Genomic DNA, 18,322 nt, shown 5'->3' with positions numbered 1-18,322 from the left:
TTGCAGAACTACACTTGGAGTGTCTAATATAGTCAGCTTAATGTTGATGATATATTCTGAAAATAATCCGCGTTATTTCGAAAGGGTAACTTAATCCTACGAAAGCGTTATCAGCGAAGCTTCATAAATCGAACATCCTACTATGTTTACGCTGCAGTGAAAAGGTACCACAATTGTCAAAGCTAAACATGTTCTTCAAGTTCAGCAACGAATACATACAATGGAAGCAAGTTCAAAAGACAGCATAGGAAAAAACCGATATCTTATAGAGTCGACGTATTATTGGCCTTGCAGAAAACGTTGTGGGTAATAATGTGACCAACATAGAAAAGAAGCGAAGGACGAGGCAGACGGTGAAGCCGCCAGTGGTAAAAAGAAGCGCGTGTTGGCTTTACAATATAAATAACATTCAACGGAAGTGTTTGCGGTATCGGAAGCGCTCGAAAGCCCAAAGACGTTCCGGCCAGGATTCTTTCGGTATGAAGCTATGCTAATGCAACATATTTATTGCGCATCAGATTTAACTAAGGATTTTATGCGTATATTGCGCTAAGCTGCTTTGTGCTATTAAATTATTATAGGATTATGTAGGCAAACTGAAGGTAGGCTCAACCCTAACCAGAGGATGATATTTTACGCTCTCAATAGCAAACGATGGAGCAACAGTCGGTTTAGACCATCACACGTAATGTATGGACTCACAAACGTATTTGTACACTTAACATATTAGGTCTATATTTACTGGATATGCTGGGATCAGTGAGAGGTAAGCAATGACAGACATCTAGATTCGTTTTAATGCTTTAACGATGACCCCATAGTTGACAACGTCTTAAAATATTACTTCCTGCAAAAAGCCATGGTCCCTTCACTTAATTGCAACCATTGCGAACAATCTTCTGATTCGGTAGATTAGATAAGCTGCCGGTGCTTACAATGTTTAGCTTCGGATGAATGAACTGTTTGCGCTCTTCACGCTGGACGAGGCTTCAGGCTGGGCAGCGAGGGCTTTCATTAGAGTTTGTTTAGATGATGCACGCATGCCTTTGTCGTGTTAGCAGCGACATAACCAAAGGACGCTTTCATTTCTGCGATAGAGGACGTCATTAGTAGAAGCTAATGGAAATTCTGTAAGTGTTCTTACTTATTAAATCTAAATGCGATCTTTATAAGGGAGACCCTTCCCCCTCGGTTCAATCTTAACGCAGCTCTCTCACTTTTCTATAGCAGCACACATCAATGCTGTATATGGTTCAGCACCATTTGTACTGAAAGGCGTATTTTTCCTCACCTCACGCTCCTTCAGCCCGTTCTAGTTCACGAGATCAAGCAGCAATATCGATCCTTCTTGCTTCCTGCTCCCGTACAGGCACCAGATGACACGTATAGGTTAGGGGACGCGAAGGTATGCTGCTGGTGCTACGCGGCTCTAGATGAAAAGAAAGGGCTAGTCAAATAAAGATGGTGAAGACCGACAAGGGGTACGAATGAAGTCTGATGAATGCCCGATGTGGAAGAGCAGCCTGGCTCCGGTGGCTTTGCAGGGACTTTGCGCTGGCAAACGACAAATGTAGACAAAGCAAGCGCGGCGGTCTAATCGAGGAAGGCAAATCTGAGATGAAGCTGCTGATGCTGCTTTGTAGGAAATAGACAACAGCGTGAATGCCGTTAGAGTAGAGTAAGTGGAAGGTCCGATGAAAGGCCCAATGAAATGGCGAAGTGGTGATGGTCAGGCCAGTGTTGGTGTGGATAAGCAGACTGGTTTTCTATTCCTGCTAGCGTGCAGCGTTGTCTCCGTCACTCTCAGAATTGTTGGATCGTGCTGCTGCTGGCGTAAAAGGCATGAACACTGCTAGATCACAACTACTACCACCACCGTCTAATCTACGATCATCATATCTCGTCGATACGTATCGGCACGCCATCTACCAATGTCAAAGCTAACCCTGCTATAACCCTGCGCTTGTTAAACACGATAAGCGACCTCTAGAGGCCGGCTAGAGTATAGGTTAGGGTCTGTGAGAACCTTTTACGCTAAACGGTTCTGGTCACATACTGTGGTCGGAGGCTATTTGCAGGACCCTTTACATTACTACGGTCTACTCTTGTTCGCAGCAAACGAATTCCAGAGTTCAGCCAGAAGAAGAAGAAGGGCTTAGACGGACCTCCTAGATGTTATGAGCATTCTGCGGTGATAGACGGCTTGACGACATGATTACTTAGCAATAAATCGAAAAATATGGAAAATAGTAATTTGTTATTATATTAATGCGAAGTCAGACGCAAAACCAAAGTGGCGCGCCCTTTACTGTTTAAGTTAGTGTCATTCAATTGCCGGTTGTTTTGCTATTTGTGATGTGCCGCATGATGTAATTGGACATCTCATTTTAATGACGCATTATGTTGGTAGGTAACTTGTACAGTTTCTGAAAACGGTAACTTTCTAATCATACGAAATAACAAGTCGCATTATGAAACAGAACAGAGGACAAGCAAGTTACTGAAGCTACAAGCAAAAATGTGTTAACGACAACTTGCGTATGTCATTACTGAGATAACAGGCCGCATCTTCTTGATTGTAATATGACTGTATATATAGTCTTGTACTTCATCGGTTGCCTTTGTTGGGTGAGTAAGAATAGATATTGGATTGCTTTATTTTAGAGTAACTGGAATCTGTAAGGTTCATCCCAAAGCCGGGTTAGCGGTTTTGGAAATTTTGTGTGGCCTCTTTGACCATACGAAGATCAACAAGGAGAAATGTGAGAATTCTATTAATTACTACTGCAAGAACATTATTTCCCATGTAAATGACTTCTCTCTCCTATAGCGGTTACGATGCTTGGTTTGTTGTAAGTTGTACCCTCTACTAAAAGAAGCTCTGATATTACTTGTTAAGGAGTTATAGTTCCTCATGCATTTCATTAAAGTGTTCTTTACTCGTAAACATGCGAAAGCATCATATACTAGGCAAGAATTCTTCAGAAAACATCTGAACGCATCGTTTATCCTTGTGCCGTATATTTTTTTCTGAGTCGTGAACGAAATAGGAACAGATCTCGAATGGAATAATCCCTTTGAATAGTTATGAAAGTGGTGCAGGTATAATCTATTCAGCATCGCTAAATGCAAAAGTGGAACTTTGAGGATAAATTAGCTAGTTTCCTTTCAATATTGGCTAGAGCCTTTAGTTGTTGTGAGTTTTTCTTAAGCCCTGATAGCCTGGATAACTAGGCTATCTGGAAAAAGTGGTAGAAACAACCACAAAAAAGAAACAAAGATACGTTTCGATACAGAAGGTCGTACACAATCAGCTTCACTCATAGAAATAGATATTGCTAATTCATGATATGCGGGAAAGCTTATCGTGAAGAAAAACAATTTATTCATTCTATTTCTGGGAATAAGGTGCAATTTATTCGTACTTGTAAACAAACAATAAACAAAACCACGCTAAAAAACACATTGTTGAGACAATGCTTTTGAGCGATGAAGCTTTGTGAGCATTTGGATAGCTCGAGAAAAAGGTACGCAGTATTCGCTTAAAAACGACCTATCCGCTGGCAGGCTGCCATTACATTATCTGCATCGATAACAAAATCCATAGAGGTTTGCCAGTTTGTGTCACCGCAAATTAAGCAGCTAAGAGGAAAAAACTGCTAAAGAAAAGAAGCCTACTAGAAGCGTCGTAGAGGCAGACATCTTTCTTAGTCCAGTAGTTCAGGTGGTTGATTCCAAACAAATTAGATTATGCATAAGAATGTCTTAAATACGCTAGCATTTGGCCAAGTGATTTAGTCAGAGTAGAGGCCTTTACTTTTAGGGGGAAAAAGTGTTAGGCTGAGAAACGATCCATCTTGAATTGGCAACCGGTCACCTGCTAGGAGTCCATAATGGAATAATAATAGATCCATAATCGAAAAGATAAGGTCAGGTGGGCAAAAGATGTGCAATTGGCTTCGTTACAATTTGGGCTAGTAATATTATCACTATATTAGCGATAATATATTGGCATACTCTGTTGCGTATCTGTATAAACTATATTGCGTGTCATTAAAACGACTCACCAGTAGAGGAGATTTTATTAACAATTACTTAGCCATGAGTACAATGCAAACGAATAGCTTTCTCTACAGTCTAAGGGAACTTATGAGCAACATAACTGGCGTTATTGGTAAGTATGCCATGTATGTAGATCAATCAAATCTTTTCCCTTTTCGGCTTAAAGTCTATCTAGTACACGCATGAGGGTTACCTTTTTTACAGTCGATATGGTTGTTTCTTTCTGCTAAGCTCTGCCTGAAGGACGGTATCGACCAGAACTGTATAATATGAGTCGAGAGCCTATGTTCAAAGCAAACACAAGAAATCGTGAACGGGTTGTCTAGCTACCTACTACTGTCTTTGCCCTTGCAAACTAGAAAAACTGCTTACTATTTCTGTGAGGCTTGTTCGAAAGTATATGCAGAACATTGAAGGATCTTTCCACTAACAGATGACAACGGATTTTACGATTCGAGAACATGTACTTGTTGGATCAGATAATACATTCGTGGATTCCCCAACCTGCGACCAAAAACGTTTTGACATTATGAACGATTTGTTTTTGTGAGATCTACAAGTGTTTGCCTCTACGAGAAGAGCAACGAAGAAAAAGGGGAACCAAGCTCAACACCACATCGTATATACTCTTCTTTGCATAGCATTACCCGGATAGGCAAATTTCGTTAGGCATATAGTACGTCTATACATAGAATATATAAACACTCAATAAAAAGTAAATTCATGTAATTTTTCCTTTGCTTTGTGCTTACTCGGCTCGCTCCATGTGGCCGACAGTTGTAGCTTCGCTTAATTTTGTTCCTTTGTCAGATATCTGGTCCCCGTTAGCCTGTCGTCACCGTGCTATTATATGAACTAAGCATAAGTGCCTTTTTCGACGATGTTTGGCTTCCGTAAGGTTCAAGATAGTGGCCGCTAATATCTGCGCTAATTTCCGCGACACGGTCAACTGGCACCAGACATTTTCCTGGCAGAGCGATGGCTGCCAAACCGCATACTGTACATATGATCATGGCCAAGAAATAAATGGCATACTTAGTGGAAATCCTGGTCCGGGTGTTACTCAGCCGAGACGCAGGCGCAGTGGTCATTGCTAAGCTATTATAGTTATTACTCGATCACCGAACGTATAAAAGAGAGTAAATGGAGCCAGTTGACGACCGTCATGACAAGGCCGACTTCTGCCAATGAATTAGCACTTTGATGTAATTACTCACAGCGGCACACTAAATGACCACCCTACAGTGGACCAAACCCGTTTCCTGTCACATAGTTATACTTTACGATACAATTCTAATGAAGTATTTGTGTTGCATAGATAAAGCGAAAATGTGGTAAGCTTAAGTTCGTTAGATGCCAATCCATCCTCTCTCGTACGTGAAAATGAACCAGGATCATAAAATGTCTCGAAAAATGTTAAGTACCGTAGTTCTTTTTTGTAGTCGAATTCGAGAGTCGAAGAGCAGACCCGCCCATTTAAATAGTAAACATTACTCTTTAGCCATATTCAAACTACTGTACATATTGTATTTTTCTAATGAATTGTTAATTTTTCCAATTGTAGTAAAAGAGTGATTTTAAAGTGTTTTCTATTATAGCAAATTCACTATTGTTTTCTTTTTTTTTTCTCCAATTTTTAGCATCAATGTCTCTTACAGTCATCCCAATATTTGAGGACTCAATCTTCGTCGTATGTATCGAATTCATTCGACAATAGAAAAAAAATACCGAAATTACCTCCACGTAGAAACGTTAAGCATATAATTTTTTAGTAATGGCCAGTTTAATGTAAATAAAATCTTAATCAATCAGTGTCGGAACAAATTCAGAAGGAACAATTTAATGTAGTACGATGCTATGATTTTCGAAGAAGGGAAGCCGCTTGTTGCTTGATACTACTACTACTACTACTACTACTTGTTGTTACATCATAATAGTATGAAAGTGCAGTAACTACAAAGAGGAGAAAAAAGACGAAATGAAACGAAAAAATCGACAAAAATCTTGCGACTTCATTCATGTGAATATTCACGACACCTTGTCCTTGGGGACCTCATTGAGGGCAGCTATTTTTGGGATGGCTCGTAGAAGATTTCTACAATGAAATCAGATCCTGAAATCGTATCTGACGCTAAGCCTGAACCCTCCGTCGACATAACAGCAATGGCAGTCTCTCAAGACTCCAACGAGGGAATGTAAATCACATCGAACAAGCAACATAACGATAAAATTCCCTTCAAAAAATCTCTCATGTTGAGCAAATTGAACTCTGCCAGATCGTTACCAACCCGCTCCATCTGAAGCTTCAGCTGACTGATTGTTATACTATTTTACCTGCGAGGATAATAAACAAGCGCCTTATACATAACACTCCATTTCCAGCGAACGTAGATCAAGGCTCGGAATAGCTTTGTTGAGAAACGTATTGAACCAGGTCCACTAAAATAACGACGTAGTATTCTCAAGATATAATCATACTCAGACTATTACCATAGTCAAGGAACTAATGTATTCTGCACTGCGTAAACAGTAAATGTATGTGTAAAAACCGTTGTGACTTGGCCGTCGTTTTGAAGACGATATGTTTCTATTGTGTTTCTTTTCGGTATAGAAGCCGTCAAATCGCGGGATCTTTCCGGCACGAAACGAAGAGTATCGAGTACGACCGATTCTAATACCGATCGCCAGGTGTCGTTAAGTATAGCAGGCAAACACTTCGCTCACGATGCTACTATGTAGATAAATAAAAACATGTGAAAGACCAGCAGCCATTCGATTGACCAGTGTTAATATCACCGCTCACTGCAAAAATTATCAAGTCTTACCTAAAATTATTGTTTGAAAGTGGCTTGCAAAGTCTCAGCTAATTTGATAATGGCCACTTATACAGCCTAAAATATGCCTATGTTAAAGTCAGACGTTCGTACTCTATAACGGTACTTGTACCGTTACTCCTTTAGTTTAAGGTGTATGCGCCGCGAAACTGGATAAATGTCAACCGAAGGACTTTCATGAGCGCTCATGTTTTCGATAACGTTTCGAAAAAAATCTTGATGACAAAAATTAGATTGATAAGACGGAATTAGCATTCAAATGCTTCGATATCAGTCGACGGTTTATTTTTCTTTTTTTCTAATTATCTGCTAGTCTTTACGGAATATATAAGAAGGGTAAATAAAAAAAAAAAAGCTGAAACTTTTACTGTATACCGTACAATATCTAGCGCATTTTTATAATGCGCATGTATTTATTTATTAAACCTTTATAATTGTTTTTCCTATTTTGCAAAACTTCGTGTAAATATGCAAGAAGAGCATCATCTCTGTGTTCCTCAAGTTGAACTCCCCAGCGTCCTGTATATCACAGGCGAAACTCATAACCTGCACACTCAGAACTGCATCTTTCTCTAATCTACGGAGAAACATACTCACAATTTTGTAATATTCTTTACTAAGGTAATTGTTTCCAACATGTTTTTTAAAGTATACCTCTAAACAAGCATTGAGTCCATTAATCTATCGAGACAGGTGACCTTGTTACCCGAAATTGTTTACGATTTGTCACCAGTAATAGGCTCACTTGCGCACCCATTTACAGAGAAACGGGGCAAAACTTATGTTTTATGTTCTGCTACCATTTTGTTAGCTTTTCACCTAGAAAAACCATCTAGTGGAATATAATCTTGGCAATAGTGGTATGCAAGCTATATTTATCAGTGATATTTTTATATGGTCGATGGTATCGTACGCCTGAAGCTGGAGCACATAAGGGCACGGATCTTTACGTAGTATTTTTATTTTTTTTTTTTGCACAACCAGGGGCTCAGCTTGTTTGACACGATTTGTCATAAGGAGGTGGCCGATATGGAAACAAGAGCTCATGCAGATATGTAGAGTGCTCCGGAGTACAGGTGATTATATCAAAAACTGCGTAAACATTAAAGCGAAGAACATAAAAAATGCGCGGCACTAACAGTCGACGCGGTGGCTATGGCGGCCAGTGCTCTCGTTGAGGGATCTTAGCAGCAGGCGCTGCCAATTTCTGCCGACGACACATAAATGCTACGAGTTTTTTTTTACCTTTATTCGTAATTAAATTATCGACTTTTTTGCCAGTGACCTTATCAATTACTATTTCGTATTGTACTCCTGCAATGGTTAACTGTTGTTGAATTTCCGTCCGATTTTTAATCTCGTTAGCTTCGAGTTGACGTACGTTTACATTTAACGTACGTTCACCCTCGTGAAACCCTAATCGAATATTCGTTAAGTGAAGCGTTGGAGTCTTTTTTGTTGTTGTTGTGTGTGATTGATTGCGTGCCGCATATATAAAAATATCATTTAGGAACAGGCTTTTACGACCTTTCTTTACGCGGTTTTTCAATTTAATCTGTCTTTGTAGCTCACGAATCTATGACGTCGGTAAGCCTATGTGGTCATTAGCGGACGCTGGACCCCGGAAAGCAATTTTACAGTGATATTTTAACTTTATGTATTTATCTAAAAATACTTTTTTTGTTTTTAAATAAAATGTAAATAACTTTGCATTCATATCTGCGACGAAGTGTTTTTACAAATGCTTCTTCAGAATAAGTGTCAACCTGATTATGGCTTGCTGTACCGACATACAGTAAGCAGTCGTTGTAAGCAATATTAGATAGACATGGCTTGTTTGCTCTCTTTAGTTAAGTTTAAGTCTTCATCTTTACGAAGAAAAGGTAACGAAGGGATAAATATTCTAACACAGACCCTTTTAAGTTACTGAACTTTTTCTATGAACGAGCTAATTTTTAATTTGTTATCAAGATTAATATGCCTGTAAACGATACATCGATATTGACAGCATCGTTGCAAAATCAATGACTTGCGTACCCATCGCGTAGGTTCCAGCTATATATGTTGTGATGGAAAAACACGGTAGTTCATTTTTACCCTTTGGAGCTATCATGAGCCAAGTGTTTTAAGTAACTTTTTGCATATAACACTTGAGTAAAATATAGAAGTCAACAGTGTCTTGTTCACTGACAAAAGTTATCTCGATTGCAAAAACAAAAACAAACCGGGAGCCTTTCTCGTCCACTATTTACAAGCCACCGTGAACGTGTGAATTAGGAGCTTTGATTGTAGTGAACCCCTCCCTCTACAGAGAGACTTCCTCATGGTAATCTGTTGTCTGAGGATTTTCATGGATGTAAATTAGCTCTCATTTCTGCAGATCATGGCCCCATATGCACGAATATTATACGTGAAGGTTTCGCTAATCAGGGATGCATTTTAGAGGTTCGAAAAATATCTATCGATTTCAGAATTGTAAAAGGATACTCGAAGATGTACGATACTTTCGTATTTTCACTTTTGTGTTTCATCTTTCTATAATCTTTACATATCCTCTGTTGGCTGAGAGAAAAAATCAGACTGCAAATACAGTCAAGCCAGTCTCGTATGCTTCAAAAGGTCAACACTGCTATCTGGGACACTATGTAAAATAGATACTGTCTCTACAAGCGTTTCCTCTCTGAATGTCTGTCCTTTCCTCGAACAAACTCAGCGTACCTTGCTGTTGGCGGAACGATAGTATGGCTCGAGTAACAGGCACCCCTTCTTGTTACCACCAGGCAGTTATATGGTTGTGGCTATTGTCCTTCTATGACTGAGTGAACGTGCCGATACTCACCGACTGACAACGAAGTGGTTTGGGCCTGATTCGGTGATGGTCTACTAGCAAACGTTGGAGTATAACAAGAAACCTCCATTGGTGTTGAACGTTTGAGGAACGAAAGCAAACACCTAAACAAATGGGCCCTTAAGCATTCCACTCTGTTGTTGTTGTTTTCGTTGTGGCCAGCGGCGCCAATACCAAAGTCGATGCCATTTCTTCGTTTGTAGGCCTGTTCTCGGCTTGGAATAGTACGATAAGCGCAAACCCCTTCAGTGCAGTCACACGCTCAAATTTCTGTAGCAACGCAGGCCTAAGGAATGTGATGAGTCCAGAACGACGGCACGCATTGTACTACCTATTCAAAACGCGGTGAAAATCTGCAATCGGTACCGCCTTAAAAAGTAAGACAAAAATAAACAATCTGGCTACTTGAGCTTGTTTCTCGATGAAGTTAGTGTTTGCCTATGCTTGTTATTTTATGCTATTTTGTATTGCATATCATACAGTGTTACGACTAATCATGCTATTAAGAACAATGTTGATTAGTCATACACGTAGAGCTGGAATCATCGTCATTCATGCCGGTTGTAAAATGTAACAAGGCTTCAGACAAATCAGGGAAAGACAGCGTGACCGCTGAATGCGTATTAAGCTATTTTCTGGTTACGGGACGAAGATAAGAAAAAAACATCTGCGTATTGGCTACCATTTTTAACAACCCAGTAATAAGGTAAGCCCCAACAGTGCCTCGTATTTTAATCACAAAATCATGATACGATTGATAACGAATAAGTACATGCGGATTTTGACTCCTCACTGACACAATATTGCCTGTTATACCTTACGAGGCTCGTGTGATTGACTTACGGGTGTCTTTAGCAACTAAAAATAACACGGTACTTGGGTATACTTCTTCATTAGCATAACCTAAGGCTTTTTCCTTTAACCATGTTTGCCTTTTTTAAAATGCTTATCTTTAAATAGAGATTTGAGCTTTGCTGGCCTTTACGAAGAATATAATTACACAACGTAAATCCCATCACGCAAACTACTCATGTTCTATGCTAAGACAGAGCTGTACAAAGCTGACATTTAGAGCAGAATCTATATTTAGAATCTACTGTGGCTTTTAATAAAGACTTCGTGTTCCCCTCTAACGTCGTAACATTTTTTTTAGACTTTACAAGCACATCGTATCGTCTTCATTTAGCAATCTTAGTGGGAAGAAAAGTATTTAGTAATCTTTAAATTTAAACTTTGGATGTTCCAAAAAGGAACTTTAAAAGTTTCTAAGAAAGTTTAAAAGTTTTAAACTTTTAAAGAAAGTTTCTTTTTGGTCAAAAAAAAAGCAAAATTAGATAAATTTTGCTTTTTTTTAGGACTTGGATAATAGCAGCAGATAACAGGAGCAGCTTTGAATATGGAAAAATTTTACTAGCCAAACCCTTCTAATGTGTTCCTTTTCGCAAGCAAATAAAAAATATTCACTATCTGTTTCATCTCTCCAGATTTTCTTTATCTTGTAACACAATAACAAGTATTCATGAGCACTAATTAAAAAAATACATTCCTACTTGCTCACATAGTGTAGATTGTTACTGTTACTATAACCAAACTACAATTGTTGAATGAAAAAAATAGATTGATAATCTATCTCTGATTAACTTCTTCAAAAAAATACCGACGAAATCTCTTTTGTCTTTCTCTCTCTCCCTTCCCCTTCCCCTTCTCTCTCATAAATCCCAGCTTTGTCCAATCGCATCTATAACAACGAGCCTCTTTCAAGTGGTATCGATCGCAGCTATGCTGATGTCATAATTAGTAGGGACGCATGCAAACGTTCTAAAAAGAAACTAGAAAAGTACATCAGTTTTCTTTTGCGTAGGAAAGATTCTGTTACACTAATCTGCGACTATATTATTTGTATCGGGGACTTCGCTATCTAACGAAGGTCGAGTTTCCAATGTTCACGGTTACGGGCTTGCTTGCAACGAGTGGAGGTTAACAAGTTCCCTTTGAAATTAACAAGGGAAAAAACAACCGCTTCGTTCGTCGGTACAAGGAAGTCGGCTGCAAAAGTCGCTGCTTCAGAAGTGACTTCAAACCTCAAAGATAGTGCCGGTGTATGGAATTCTATTGCCAAACTCTGTACCAACATCGACATTGCAGCTATCATTACAATGTTGAGAGAAAGAAGATTGGAATAACATATAAGGCGCTCGACGCAGGCAGGACAAGTACTTTGTAACTAGGGGATATCTTATTAACGTTGTGACAAATTGGCGTCCATATTAACTAACTGCACTGGACTATCTATTTCAATGTTTAATCTTAATCATGGCGACTGCTTCATTGGCTAGTTTCCGGAAGTTAGACAACGTAAACAGGTTCGTAGCCTTAATCGGAAACGAGTCTTCCAAAGTCTCTTTCGAAATTGATTGAGTCGAGCGCCGTGCAACAAACAAGTAGCTGCGCAGAATGAATGTTATGGGTAATTAATTCTCGCGTATGGACATTGACGCTAACGGGCTGGAGATAATCGCATAGGCTGAAAAATATTTATGGTAGGTTTCTCAATTAAGCCGTACCTAATGATAAATAGAACATACGTCCTCATCTAAGAGTCTGATCAAGTCCCTCCGACGAGAAAGCTACGCACACCTTCCCGTGGTTTCTTCCAAAAGCAATAACACCTTAGAAGTAGAACATTTGTTTCGTCACGTGCGGCACGTCGTGCTAATCGTGCTAAGTTGGCAATTTTCGCATTACACTGGTAATATATTACTGTATTCTCTAATAGTTACGATGTATTTCCTGCTCTAAATTTGTCGAGCCACATTTGTTTTTCATTGATAAATCGTAGGCTAATACCATTAGGCACCGTATTTTTGGACGTGGACTGGTCATCTTGCTCGGATCTAAATCAGTAAGTGGTGTGCCCGCCCTAAAAATCCTTATATAGTTAAGCTATACTAAGTAAATTCAGAATCTCTTTAGTACCATACTACTCTGCGTAATAAAGATAGGAATCGACTTAATAGGCCTAATATATGGAAATCGCAGATCTACTCAGAAAAGCGGTGGTAAATAGATAAGGTCGGCTTGTATATAGGTGACATACAAAAACCTGTTACACATCACAGATACGCGTTTTGCTTTTTCATTATTTACTGAAAGAAATATGGCGTACTTTATGTTGATGACAACACTTAAATCAGCGGTTCATGGCCCTTTTATTCAGATAGCATTACAATATCCTATGCAATTTAAGTTATTGAACTGCCAAAGCATGTGTAAAGATGAATTTTCAAAAAGTTTCACATTAAGAAGTACTTGTCGAAGTTCTATGCGATCCTATGTGGACTAGCTAAGCGGTCGTATGCCTAGCTATACTATAGAAGATATTCAAGTTAACGTTTAACCATCTTATATCAACTATATATGGGAAAAAAATAATTTACAAGGTGTAATTGGCTACTAGGATAAACGCTCAATAACAAATTTTCGCATTTTATCAATCATCATTTATCAACTATTTCAAACTAAGAGCACATGAACACATTCACGACGGGGAAGTTGCGTGAACTTCCTAGCTCGAGTGTCGATATTTTGTCTTTCACATTTGCGCAGGATTCTCGATATACTCTTGTATATTGCCCACGTCCTCAACTAGCTACAGGTAAGGCCGTTTTGAGTATGCCCTTTGAGATCTACGAGTTAGCGAATAGATAATAGATCTAATGAGCTTAGCTATTTAAAAGGGTCTACCATTATATACGGGCCTAGTACAGCAGCTCTATGACGCCGATCGGCTTTCTAGTGAACTGTTCCTGACCCCTCCCGAATATACTCAGCACCCTTCAGAGTTATATGATTTCTTGCCACTGATCCTCTTACGTGATTTGAAATAGTTTTCTATTTAAATTGACTGAAAGTACTTCTCTAACTAGCTGTTGCTTGACAAACAGCTTTGTGATAAAAATTTAAAAAAAACTATAAAACGATTAGTAAAAACGCAATCTTCCAATCCAAAAATATCAGAATATCATGCGCGTCATGTCTGTCATAAACGGCCATGCTGAAATTACTCTTCTTCATGTAGTTAGTTACTGCATTGAAATAACAGCTCGTAAGTTCCCTATCGGCTACACGTCTTCAAAGTTACTGCCATGAATCATCTCGCGAGAAGCATATTTGATTTTTTTTTTACTAAAACAGTGCACTTAATAGTCAGTTGGCTATCGAATAAAGGTTCTGCTGTGATCCTATCGAGGTATTTCTAATGCATTACGAGCCTCAGGTTAATTTTATGGCCATATTTCAGGAAACTTAGAACTTGGACTTGAAATTTTTAATACTCTACTACAAATATTCTACATTATATTACATACGTATCTAGAAGCACAGAATAGAAGTTTTTTGGCCCCCGCCAAAATGAAGTGGGGATGTCACGTTTGTCACTATAGCAACGACCTTACTCAGCTAAACCCCGTATCCGTACGCGAAACCTACTTTTTCCAGACAGGGGGACGTGCGCAGCGATGTTGCATGTATCACTTTCACCAGCTGAGGCTGTTTTGGATATGTGAATCAAACTTCTTAAAAGATGTGGTTACAGTTGGGAGTACATAAAGAAGTTCCGTAATTTCAAAATAATTAACTTTTTTTTTACAGTGAAGTTATTTGCGAATTGATGAAAATCAGCGAACCAAAAGGAATTAGCTTAATTAACAGAAGAATAAGATGATTTTAGTAATAAAAGCTGTTCCTGTAATAAAATCGTATAACGTGTCTCCCTAGTAAGCTCGGGTATACAAGAGATGGTCTAAATAGGAACATAGGACATTAGACAAACTTTAATTCGTTCGCTGAGAGTCGACCGTCTGAAGCGGTGGTGCTTAACGGTAATTCCAAACCTAAAACTCTATTTTAGTTGTTAAAAGAAGTGAAAGATTATCGCATATGTTAACGAGACAATTTATTACCTGCATATAGAAAATGGCAAACTATAAGTACGTTATTTAATTTTTTCACTTTTACGTAAATTTCTACTCTATTAGGGATTGCTGTTGTCAATATTCCCGTTGTTGTTGTTCCAGCCTAAATACATGACCTGAAATGAATATATCATTAATATTCATATGTGTCTCTTTTTCCTACGGGCTGCACACATGTACATCTGTAATAAACTGACAAACCTCTAGTAACACAATGAGTGATACGTTGATCCAACTAGATATATACTAATTAGCCTATTTCAATGGGAATTGTGCATATTTTATAGCGAATGTAAAAGTTAAACGAATTTCTTGCGTAAATAGGGTTACTCAAATGCTGGAACGGATGAAACTCTAGTCGAAGACGTCTTCAGTCTCCAGTCTTTCTGAAAACCTCATTGGAGTTTAAGCACTCCATTAATCGCTTAGGATGACTGTAAAGCTGTGCAGCTTATCTGTATATAGTCGTGGCCAAAAAGGGGGGTCAAAAAAAACCGTCGAACCTGCTTCACTGCGAAGCTTCAACGTTAGTAGACATTGGAAATAATTTAGTTCTATAGTATCCGCGCGTGCCTGTTCTCTAATGACTACGTAACGTTTTCATAAAGCAGGCAATATCGCATCATTCTCTAATACAATTTTCGTACTAGCGTCTAACACAAAAAGGTATCTGTTTTCTTTTACATACAATGTATTTTTACGGATCTTGCTGCATCTAGCACGTTCGTACGCTATCCGTAAATGGACAGAGCCTCATGACTAGTTATTCTATCATAAACATTTTCGTCTGACTGTCGAAGCATCTGTGTGTACATATGTACAATGCACGAGCGTTGCTAATCATACATTTTCTCTTCTATGCAGCTAACGAAAGTCATTCATGTACTTATATCTTGACATATTCATATGTCGAGAGCGCTTAAGCTCATGCCGCAATACATCTACCAAAGAACCACACCAATTACCTGTACAGGTCGCTGTCTAATGTAGCATTTATATAATTTGTTCGTTAGACAGAATGTGGTCTCTGCGTTCGCGCCGAAGAAGAAGAAGACTTAGAGGTGCGAGAAAGCCCCTGGCTTAAGGGTATGACCGGACTCCTAAAGGTCTATACGATTTTGCCCTTATGCGTAAGCCACTCAAGTTCCGGTGCTTACTGGTCGTTTCCAATTGCTAGACAGAGAATTCATAATCGATAGTTGCTACAATTTACTGCGCCAACTCACGCTTCGTGCTGGGCCTGACGAATCATTTAAGGACTAAAAATGCCTTCCGCTTATTTTCTCTCAGAAGTTAAGGTCCTGTCTGAAGTCGACCGGCAAACCCTGCTATGACCAACAAGGCTCTCCACGGGCCGAGCCCCTATCATGTTTTATGACTACCACATATATATGCGTCTCTTGTCCGTCTAGTTTCGTTGAAGTACAGTTGTACATCACGCTGACCGCGTCGACAAATCTGCACCCCGTCGTATTTCCAGACGTCAGATAAATCTGTTTCCCACGTAAAAGAGAGAGGTTGAATTGTGTGTGTGTCGCAGTCAGTGCCCCGATGTTCTGGTGTGTACTTTTGTTTGCAAAGATTGCGTGTTTGAGGTTAAATCTGCTGGGCTCTCTGAAGCGTCAAAACAGTCCAACCATTATTTTCGTTTATAGCTTGCTAGGGTATTGTAGCAGAGCTACGTGAATCTAAAAAGTTGCGTTAGGGTTACGGAACGGCCTGAAATAGAAAACAGGTCGTAAAATTTGACACAACGTAAAACTTAGATATGATAGCTGTTTACTATATAAACAATTAACGCTCTACTACCTAGATATCAGTAGAATGAAACGAAGAGGAAAGCTAAGTAGATTAAATATCGTTTCCAGTAAACTTTTTTTTTTTGTTTGCGCCACTGCATATATATACATATATATATATATGCATGTTCAATTTGAAATATTTAAACCTGTAGCGCCACGTGTGTATATAATGGGCCCTGTGCATCACTTGAACTGCTCGCACCAGACTAAAAGCCCATTTCCTTACAGGACGTTAAGTATTGCGGAAATTCTAGAAGAGAAATAATATGAAGTAAAGATGATTAAAAAGAATCTGCTTTACACCAAGATGATGCTGCTGCTGCTGATTTGATAGCTGCGAAAGTGAATTCTTGAACATCTGATGAATAAGTAAAAAAATGATAGAATGAGTATATAAACGTACCATAAATGAAGGAAAAATCAATTTTCTTACTGCTTGTGAAGCAGACGATAATGAATCTGCGTTGTAGTAACTGGAGACACCGCCAAACCCGACAGCATCTATGATCGGAAGATATATTCAGTACTACATGCCTACATACCACCGTTCCCCAAGCGACATCCGACGCCTCAGCACGTTCGCTCGTGTTAGTTTTGACCAAAAACAATAGCGGATGTATTGTTGACAATTCGTTCCGAGATGTGTACGTGTTGAACCTCTGATTTGCAGAACTGTAATAACACATAATAACCATCTTCTCTGACAGATCATGGATAACATGCTGTTTTTTTTTTTAGGAAAACAATACAAATGCATTTATATATATAACATAGTTCTTGTCGTAGCGACCATACCGTAGTTAACGCGTTGATGTCAGAAAGGTGATTGCCCTCGGCCTCTCTCAGTACGATACGTGTATGACGTGCTTGATCTATGGCTACCTAGTCTCATTAACATGCCCACACATTTCTCTCATTCGATTTCGTACCTAGCGAGTTTTTGAATTTTGGCCGAAAGCCAAATTTTAAAGCCAAACTTTTGTTCTATGGGAGTTTTTTTGAATGCCGCTGCGTTATTTTTCTATTCGCTTTTGGACAAGTGGATCACATTGCTTTAGCAATTCTGTCTTCCTGCCTCCATTAGGTTAAATAGCTGGAGGTTGCATAGTGTTAAGCAAAATTATCTCGGCAGTGAAATTGGGCCTGTATACTGCATTGATTTTTAGCCTACCTAAAGGGAAATTATTCTAATTCATAAATGAATAAATCTATTAGCCTTCAGACTCCGCCTTGATCGAGATTTTGAACGAGTTCCAAGATAACCTTCAAGAGTATGAATAATAATGGTAACATTTAATAAGTACAAGTTCAATTAGTACCGCGTTCTACCTAATACATCACATCTTGACCTTCGAAAAAACAGAAGACGTTTCTTTTAATGTCACCCGACAACTTAATAACAGATGTCTAAGATTCCTCTGTAAATTGTCTCGTACTCCCATTGCAATTACACGGTCGCCGTACTACCAATAATAACTTGGGGCTATTACACTATGTAAAAGTGAAATTGAGCTTTACTTTGAAAATTCAAAGTTCAGTTGCTGTGCCTATATCTTACCACCTGGAAAGAGCTAGGCTTTGTTTCGCATAAAAATCTTAGATAGAATGGCAACGTATTAGCCGTTGTTGTTCAGATAATTGTTTAAAAACAAGTTTTTCTTGCATTCTAAACTACAATAGAGCAAGATGTTTTTTTTTTTTATATGTCTAAATGAACAAATGACATCTCTGCTTCATGATGCGGTTTTTCCGTTTGATCATAATTATTAAAATCACAAAAATTACTACAGATTTTATTAGTGC

At 38.8% G+C, this 18,322-nt stretch overlaps 1 long non-coding RNA gene across 1 annotated transcript; it reads left to right on the top strand.

The window, feature by feature from the left end:
- Positions 1-300: 300 nt before the first annotated feature.
- Positions 301-2,249, top strand: LOC147753424 (uncharacterized). The gene is made up of 3 exons (XR_015311304.1): positions 301-477; positions 912-1,130; positions 1,307-2,249. It is a non-coding gene; the product is annotated as an uncharacterized LOC147753424 (long non-coding RNA).
- Positions 2,250-18,322: the final 16,073 nt, after the last annotated feature.

Source organism: Varroa jacobsoni, unplaced genomic scaffold (assembly GCF_002532875.2).
Source record: "Varroa jacobsoni isolate VJ856 unplaced genomic scaffold, vjacob_1.0 scaffold_503, whole genome shotgun sequence".
Taxonomy (NCBI): Eukaryota; Metazoa; Arthropoda; class Arachnida; order Mesostigmata; family Varroidae; genus Varroa; species Varroa jacobsoni.
Note: the sequence above shows the minus strand (reverse complement) of the source record. Positions and strands in the feature narration are given on the sequence as shown.